Genomic DNA, 7,661 nt, shown 5'->3' on the forward strand with positions numbered 1-7,661 from the left:
CTTGGAAAAGCTACAATAACTAAATTTTTGAGTCACCTCATCACTAATTTAATCATTTTCTACTAGTGCTACTTCTGTAAATCTGAAAGGCTTTGAAGAATCACTGCATTGACTCCTGATTTATTTTCTTGAGTCCTTGAAAGTATTTCCTGTCCCTCAATCAACCTATTATTATCGACCTTGAAACTTTGAATATTTCCCTTCAGACTCCTTAGCGTATCTCCTAGATCAGGAGAATACTCTTCTCTTTGTTGCTCAACTGAATTTTCCCATTTTATGGAATTTACATCAGGCCTGTAAGGGGAGTCATGTGAACTGTATTCCATCAATTTTCTCTTCATTTTTGATATTCTATTTACTGCAACATACCATGTTAAATAAACCAAATAGAAGACATAATCAAATTCATACCTCAAGGAATCTCAGGGGAGACTATCACATATGCACAACTCAGTCCATATTAGCATGATATATATAATAATAGTAACACATATCAACATCATGATGTAAAAATTAAAATAACACAAAACCATATACATGTACCTCGAGGTATAGTATTGTATCCTCGCTCTGGTACCACCTTGTAACAACCCCATCCCACATTTACCCACTTTTATGAGTTCTCTAGGGTAAACATGAGATGAGTGTTACTATGAAATGACCTGACCTCCAAGTTCCAATTATGGAAGTGGGTCTTCTTGTTGGAAACATTTTTTCATCCCTTAGGGACACTAGATAACCAAAGTGTCTCACAACATTCACTTGCGATCAATCCCTGTTTTGGAAATTTCTCTTCTCAAGCTTTACACCCCAACATTAGGCTTGACACACTGTGCATGTGGTTTAAAGGTTTGACCTGCATGTATAATATTGCCTCCATTTAGTTACAACCAAATTTCTCCAATTCCGAGGGTGTGGTTATGAGATATATGCCACTTTTTTAGGGCTAGCCTACAGGCCACTTCTCAGAACAACCTAAAACCCTCCGAAACTCAGTCTAAGATAATAACATGTACAATGAATGTTAGGGCTAGAACTTTGTCAAGACTCACCAATCACATAAGAAACATTTCATCAAACATGTAGTAAACATAGTAGCTATAGGTCACGAATGCATATCTGATCATGGTCTTCTTAACTTCATCAGAGAATTATCAAGAATGCTCAATTCCCTCTTAATCTAGTTGCAACAACACTTGTTATCCCATTCATACATGACCCATTTAATAACTTATCAAATCATGAAAAAAATCCATATTAAGAGCACATAATTCAACAATTCCCATAGCCAACATATAACCAGAATAAAATCTATGACTAACCAACCATAAGATCAACATAATAACTAGTACATGTGCTCATAAATCATAGTAAGAAAATAGCTCATATTAAAATATGCAAATGCCAACCAAGTCAGGGACTTCCACATACCACTCGACCATAGATTGAGATGAACCAAATCTATATTTCATCCAATCATTCATGTGACATATTCCAAGCATGAATGTGGGATCATATGGGTTAAACCAGAATAGAACCAACCAGGGCTTCCAGTGGCCAAACCACCTCAACCCTAAACCACAATGATTTCACCTAAACTGATCCAAGAATCACTAGTATCAAAACAAGGTTGGATGCCCTTGACTTCTTTCACTAGCTCCAGAGGAAGTTTCTAGTCTCCCCCCATCCATCAAGAGTTCTAGAAGGAATCCCATCTCCACCCTTGACCCTTGGGAATTTTCCTGAGAGTGCCTCAACCATAATCCAACTCTACCATCCATCCAAATCTCAAACCAAACGAGGAACACAAAACACCATGGATATCTAGGAAACAGTAAAGAAAGGCTAACACCACTGCTAATCTAGGAAAATTCCACGTCAATTACAAAAGAATAACTAAAGAACCACATGCATGTACCATGTTGTTGTGCAGGCAATCCTTTCTGTGGACATAATGATCCCTCTAGTCCTATGGGAGGATATAACAACTACATCAGACAACTACATGAAATCTTTCCTAATTCATACTAGAAAAAGTAAAGGAGGATAGAACTCCTACCTCTCTCTGATGCTAATACCTTTACTATCGACCTTGATTCTTTGGATTCCAAGCTCACGATCTCATCTTCGTTGGTGTAGATGAGTGACTGCAAGAAAGATCAAGTGGAGATAACAAAACTATGCAAATCATAACATTTTCTAATACAAATTATGTAACAAATAAAGGAGCATTACAATAAATGGAAAATAATTGACATATTTATGGAAAGAAAACATATATTGTATTATCAATAGATGAAAAATGGAGCATTACAACCAATGAGTCCTTGATGTTGGAATCCTCCTTCAAGTGAGATACCAATTCCAAGCCTTAGCCTTCAAACACCTTTTCTCCTATGCAAATGGGAAACATTTGGGCATGATTCAGCACTAGGATGACAACCAACCAACAAAAAACCATTAGTGGATGGTGGGCAATTCATTTATAAGGAGGGAGAGGGATTTGAGGATCCATGAAAAGAGGGAGGATTTCCACATCTCAAGGGAGAGATCCATCAAAATAGGATCAAGGGCTAGGAAGGGGAGGCCTCGTTCCAATCTTCATTCATCTGAAACCACATTGTCATTCTCGAGCCTTCTAGTAAGAGAAGCTTCTCCTCCATTTTGGGAAAAATTGGCTGAAGAGGACTAGTGTGGATTTTCCTAATAAAAGTAGTGCTAGCAATGCTAGACATGTGTAATTCCAAAGGTTACCATCACATATTTGTGTAATAAAAGTAGCGTTGGGCTTGCAAAACAAGGTTTTTAAAAATCTCTTTAGAATTCTTTCAAGGCAAGTTTTCTTCCTTCTCTTCATGGATGTTCCAAACATGTTTCATGGTGAATACATTGTTTGCGATGGTTTTCATCACTTTGTGACACTTGTGACATTAATGACACAAATTGTGACACTTCAAGATACAAGACTGGGAGTACAAAAAAATGTTGTGTAACAGATTCCCCCTAAAGCTTGAAGTCAGAATGGGAAGTGATGGATGAAATGATTTACAAGCAAAGGAAAGGAATTAGAGAAACACCATTAGGATAGCTACAAATAACACATAATACAATATATATGACATCTCTAATGTAAATATACCTATGGTGCGAGCATCTAACGGTAAATGGATCCACATGATGGACGCAACCATTTGTGTAGAAAGGATTTTGTTTACAATCATGAATACTTAATAACTCCATGCAACTTGGATTTATCAAATGAAACCAAGGGTCTTCATCTCTGTCTCGATCCAGCCAAAGTATGAATCTCACCATGCGAATAATTGGGTTGTAGTCGAACATGGTAGAAACCACCTGATTATCAGCCAATGATGTAAACTGTTAACATGCATGAGAGAAACCACCAATGATGACGATGGTTCTCAAGCTACAATAAAAAAATCCACGAGTGTGAACAATGAAGTTGAAGTCAAACACTCGCAGAATTATTCATCGAAGGCCAGTGATGTGAACCAATGATTGAATGCGAAGAACCTGCCATTGAGGCATGCAAGATCCAAGGTACTAAACGGGAGTTCCTACATCATATTCCTGGAAAATGAGCTGGAGTCGACAGGAAGTGATCTGTCGAAGAAGGGCCATAATGTTTCCCACATCATCGAAATGAAACATAGGATCTTGAAAAGTTGTTAAGAGTGATTAAGGATTGATGCAAAAAAAAGTCAAACAGGGTATTAGTGGTTTGAATTTGTAGATGGGACTTCTCCTGAACATATCAACGACATGACTCTAGAATTTGGAAGCATTTGACTCAAAATAGCATCAGAGGTCATGGTGACAATAAGATATAATAAAATGAGATGCAAATGGAATTCCCAGACCCGGTAAGCCAAGTGACAAAGTGAGGATGCCCCAAACCCGACACGAGACACAGATAAGTGTCATGTTCAATAGTGACATATTGCCTTTCTACAAAATACAAGATCATTAGGGGATTTTTGAGGTCTAAAATGGGCCTCCTAAGAAAAATGTAGAACCAAAATAAACTTTATAAGAACTAATAGGATTCAAGATGATGATGTCAACCATGGGGGATGATTCACTATTTTTGGAGTAAAAAAGTTAAAATATTAAAAAATAATAAAATAATAAAACTATTTTTTCAACTCGTATTTTAAACTTATCTCCCTATGGTTTTACTCAAATTTCGAGCAACAGTACTCGTTGGATAAAAAATTTAATTCCTCATCCAAGGAGTACCCGTGTTGCATACTTTCGATGGACCTTGCTACACGAAAAATGAGAAATACATGAAAAAAGTGATTGCAATTTTTATTATAGCAGGTTCCATCAAAAGTACACAGCATGGGTACTCCTTGGATGAGGAATCAAATTCTGCATCCAACAAGTATTTCTACTCAAAATTTGAGTAAACCCATAAGGAGATAAGTTGAAAATATGAGTTGAAAAAATAGTTTTTTCTTTTTTCCCTCTAAATTTGATGATGTAATCTAATATTATTTTATTATTTCCACTATTATTTTATAATTTCCTTAGGAGGCGCATTTTTAGACCTCAAAATTCCCCTAATGATATGTTTCTTTCCATTTTCCCCGACTATTTCTAGCAATTACCTCTTTATTTTTAATCTCAAGATTGAAGAGGATACGATATGCTTGTCCAATAAGTTCATCCTTCACATGAATCCATCCTAGTATTTATAATGAGCCCTAGGAAGGAGTAGCTTGGTCTCATCATGGTGATAAGTCCTTTGTCGTTTTAGTTTCACGAATCCGATGGAGGGGTAACTCGACATCTTTTTAATGTTTAGATAGTTTGAAAAAGATGCGAAAAGAAAACTCCCGAGCTCCATTTTCATAAATAGTCTCTTAAGTCTTAAAAGGTAGAAAACAATACTCAAGAGAACCTCTTAGCCATGTTCGACTAAGGTATTCCTTTTTCATAGATGGTCTATCTCAGTCCGGAAAAGGGTTAAACTTATAATGAGTAGACGAATTTTCATTTACTTTTATGAGTTCGAAAAGACAAGTGCTTGGTAATATTTTCATACTTTTGGAATATAAAAAGAGGTGAAAGAGGATTTCACCTAGAGGAACAAGTGATATAAAAGGAGAACAACTGGTTCTGGTCATGATGAAACTACTCAAAACATGTAAAGGTCAATAGATTCGCTATTAAGACCACTCATCGCAGATGTTCCCCAGGCAAGGGTAAAACAACAAAGTGAAAGCATATGATCAGCCAAAGAGATGGCAACGACAGAATGAAAAAACCAAGGCTCATCTAACAAAAATAGGCTGATAAAAATGACAATCATGAGCGGTAAAGTGGGAATGGTTTCATTTTTACACAAGCTTGAAACATGGGAAAATGAAAAGGAGGATAGATCTCCTACCTCTCTCTATTGCTAATACCCTTGTTGTCGACCTTGACGCTTTGTCTTCCATGCTCATGATCTCCTATTTGCTGGTGGAGATGAGTGCCTGCAAGAAAGATCAAGTGGAGACAACAAAAATTTGCAAAGAATAACATTTTCTAATACAAATTATGTAACAGATCAAGGAGCATTATAATAAATGGACAATAATTGACACATTTATGGAAAGAAAACATATATTGTATTATTAATAGACGAAAAAGGGAGCATTACAATCAATGAAGCCTTGATGTTGGAAGCCTCCTTCAAGTGAGATTTAGTGTCCAAGCCTTAGCCTTCAAACACCTTTTCTCCTTTGCAAATGGGCAGCATTTGGGCACAATTCACCATTAGGATGGAAACCAACCAATAGCCAACCATTAATGGATGGTGGGAAATTAATTTATAGGGAAGGAGAGGGAGTTGAGGATCAATGAAAAGAGGGAGGAGTTCCACATCTCAAGGGAGATATCCATGGAAATAGGATCAAGGTGTAGGTTTGAATCCCGTACAGAAATTACCTACATACGAATTCTAAAACATAGAAAATAAACAATGTGAGAGCATAACACATATACACAGAGATTTTCCCCTGGATCCCAAAACCGGGACTACCAGCTTCATTTTTCATTATATTCCTTTCAATGTTACAATACATATTTATACATGCCGAAGCATCCAATACCATGAACTGAAAACCATCGCGTCCAAAACCATGGACCGAAAACCATAGGTAGGTCTTCCCAACCTAATATACGGTCCAAAAAAAAAATTTCCCGAGGCAACAGGGGGCTACTCGCCCCCCTCAAACCCCCTGGACAAGGGGGGATACCACCCCCCCTGTAACCCCCTCGATGCGCAATCAACACAATGAAGGGAGGGCTCCGCCCCCTCCCTCTAACCTCACGATTCTCTACATGGGCTAATCGTGGAAAGAATAACACAACCCAACATTCTCCCACTTGTTGTTTTCTTTCCACAGGGGGCGACAAGAGAGCTTAGTCATTTATCCAACCCTACAACACCCATTGTTTCTCTACACCAAGAGAACTTCTTAGAGCTCACAGATTTTGTCAATGCATCTGCAGTATTCTTCAAAGTGTCCACCTTTACCAGCAACACCTTTTTCTCTTCTATCATATCCCTCACAAAATGATATTGAACATCAATGTGCTTTGTCTTTGAATGGTAAGCAGGTTTCTTTGCCAAGAAAATTGCACTTTGGCTGTCACAGTCTATCCTTATAGCTCCCTGTACTAACCCCATACTTGAACACAATCTATGCAACCAAACTGCTTCCTTGCTTGCATGAGTGCCTGTCATGTATTCTGCCTCTGTAGTTGATAGTGCCACTACAGATTGTTTCTTATCCAACTGACTGCACCTCCAAATAGGTTAAACACATACCCACTTGTAGATCTTCTCTGATCCAAATCTCCAACCCAGTTCGCATCAAAGAGCCATGGATATCCAAAACTTTGTCCAATCCTGGTCTTCCTTGGTAGCACAAACCATAATCACTAGTGCCACGCAAATACCTGAAAACCCGCTTCACTACTGTCCAATGCTCCTTCCCTAGTTTTGACATAAACCTGCTCAATACTTCCACTGCATGTGCAATGTTTGGTCTAGTACAGACCATTACATACATCAGGCTACCGACTGCACTTTCATATGGAACACAGGACATATCCTCTTCCTCTTCTTGTGCCTTAGGACACTGTTCAGTAGATAAATTTACACCTACAGGAATAGGAACTTTCATCGGTTTACTATCCTGCATATTAAACCTCTGCAGTATTGTCTCGACATACTTCCTCTGGATTAACCAGAGCTTCCTCTTTTCCCGATCTCTTTTAATTTCCATGCCCAAAATATAGTTTGTAGCACCAAGATCTTTCATGTCGAATTTGGAGGAAAATTGGGTCTTCAAATCCTAGATAATTTCTTTGTCATTTCCAACCAGCAACATATCATCCACATACAAGACCAGGTAAATAACATGGTCACCAATTAATTTAAAATACACACGGTGATCTGCTTTGCTTTTGGTGAAGCCAAGTCCCCGTATAAATGTATCAAATTTCTGATACCACATCCTTGGTGATTGTTTTAACCCATACAAAGACCTCTTTAACCTCCATACCAGTTCTTTCTTACCCTTCACCGCAAAGCCTTCCGGTTGCTTCATGTAAATCTCCTCTTCCAGATCCCCATGAAGAAA

The sequence above is a fragment of the Pinus tabuliformis genome, chromosome 6, assembly GCF_031772625.1.
Source record: "Pinus tabuliformis cultivar Carrire ecotype Pingquan chromosome 6, CPIR1, whole genome shotgun sequence".
In the NCBI taxonomy this organism is placed as follows: Eukaryota; Viridiplantae; Streptophyta; class Pinopsida; order Pinales; family Pinaceae; genus Pinus; species Pinus tabuliformis.